We start from the raw sequence: 2,585 nt of genomic DNA, 5'->3' as shown, positions 1-2,585 counted from the left end.
CGTTCCCACGTTCGAGTACGCGTTAGAGATGATTAACAACAGAGCGGACATCCTGCCCGGATACCGGCTCGTTCTACACTGGGCGGACACTAAGGTAAGAATGTGAGCATAGGCGGTGGATGTGATAAGGTCAAAAGTGTATAATATATATATATATATATATATATATATAGAGAGAGAGAGAGAGAGAGAGAGTATTATATATACATAGATTTATATATAGATTATATAGATATACACTCCTGGCGAGTTTCTATAGAACTGGGGAAGGCGCGAAGAGGAGAAGACACAGCGATGGTTCCTCACCGTAATATTACGCAATAATATAACATTGGATTTCTATACTAATTGAGATGGGAACACTGACTAGTTAAACATCTTACCTATTTTTTAAAATTGTTATATGCATTTTTCAGTTTTTATAATAATTGCCTCTGATTGCGTTAGCCGATAACGGCATGGCGTGATGTAATACTGTGGTCAATCAATTTACAAATAGTTCATTTAAATTATAAACGCCATCTTTGAATCGTCCGTAACATTTAACACTTTAACGATCAATTATGTATACGAGTATGTGTAATAATTGTTTATGGATAACTTCAAGCACAGTATTATTACAAAGTCGCCCTAACAATAAAATATTCTTCAGCGACATCTTTCAACGTGCTGATAATTGCGTGCTTCTATACTTTATAGTGTACGTGCTTCTATACTTGTAATGTACGGTGCTTCTATACTTGTATAGTGTAACGGCTTCTATTACTTGTATAGTGTAATTAGTGGTGGCTACTTGTATAGTGTACGTGCTTTTCTATAGCTTGTATAGTGTGCGTGCTTCTATACTTGTATAGTGTATAGTGTGCTACTTGTATAGTGTGCGTGCTTCTATACTTGTATAGTGTATAGTGCGCTAATTGTATAGTGTACGTGCTTCTATACTTGTATAGTGTGCGTGCTTCTATACTTGTATAGTGTATAGTGCGCTAATTGTATAGTGTACGTGCTTCTATACTTGTATAGTGTGCGTGCTTCTACACTTGTATAGTGTATAGTGCGCTAATTGTATGGTGTACGTGCTTCTATACTTGTATAGTGTGATCCTGGACGAGCGATCAATTCCATGCAGACGGTGGTCTACACCAGTCCCACTAAGATCCTACTTGTCGGCGCAGGATGTTCCGGATGTACGAGGCAACAGCTGGTGTGTCACACTACTGGAACCTATTGCAGGTATGGCTGTCCCTCTCCTTCTCAACCATCTTACCTGGTAGCAGCTGATGTGTCACATTACTGCAGGTATGGCTGTCCCTCTCCTTCTCAACCATCTTACCTGGTAGCAGCTGATGTGTCACATTACTGCAGGTATGGCTGTCCCTCTCCTTCCCTGGAATGGCAAGTAACATGTGGGGACAAGCAAGTATACGCACGGACGCATGCACGCCCACACAGGCACACACACACACACACACACACACACACACACACACACACACACACACACACACACACACACACACACACTACACACACACACACACACACACACACACACACACACACACACACACACTACACACTACAACACACACACACANTTATATATAGATTATATAGATATACACTCCTGGCGAGTTTCTATAGAACTGGGGAAGGCGCGAAGAGGAGAAGACACAGCGATGGGTTTCCTCGCGTAATATTACGCAATAAATAACATGGATTTCTTATACTATTTAAGATAGGAACACTGGACTATTAAACATTTACCTATTTTTTTAAATTGTTATATGCATTCGTCGTTTTATATAATTGCTCTGATTGCGTTACGATAAACATGGCGTGATGTATACTGTGGTTAATTCAATTTACAAATAGTTTATTTAAATTATAAACGCCGTTGTTATGTGTGCTTCTATACTTGTATAGTGTACGTGCTTCTATACTTGTATAGTGTATAGTGTGCTACTTGTATAGTGTACGTGCTTCTATACTTGTATAGTGTATAGTGTGCTACTTGTATAGTGTACGTGCTTCTATACTTGTATAGTGTATAGTGTGATACTTGTATAGTGTACGTGCTTCTATACTTGTATAGTGTATAGTGTGCTACTTGTATAGTGTACGTGCTTCTATACTTGTATAGTGTACGTGCTTCTATACTTGTATAGTGTACGTGCTTCTATACTTGTATAGTGTATAGTGTGCTACTTGTATAGTGTACGTGCTTCTATACTTGTATAGTGTATAGTGTGTTACTTGTATAGTGTACGTGCTTCTATACTTGTATAGTGTATAGTGTGCTACTTTTATAGTGTGCGTGCTTCTATACTTGTATTTTGTACGTGCTTCTATACTTGTATAGTGTATAGTGTGCTACTTCTATTGTGTACGTGCTTCTATTCTTGTATAGTGTACGTGCTTCTATACTTGTATAGTGTACGTGCTTCTATACTTGTATAGTGTATAGTGTGCTACTTGTATAGTGTACGTGCTTCTATACTTGTCTAGTGTGCGTGCTTCTATACTTGTATAGTGTGCGTGCTTCTATACTTGTATAGTGTGCGTGCTTCTATACTTGTATAGTG

Source organism: Priapulus caudatus, unplaced genomic scaffold, assembly GCF_000485595.1.
Source record: "Priapulus caudatus unplaced genomic scaffold, Priapulus_caudatus-5.0.1 Scaffold169, whole genome shotgun sequence".
In the NCBI taxonomy this organism is placed as follows: domain Eukaryota; kingdom Metazoa; phylum Priapulida; class Priapulimorpha; order Priapulimorphida; family Priapulidae; genus Priapulus; species Priapulus caudatus.
This window is presented reverse-complemented; position numbering follows the sequence as displayed.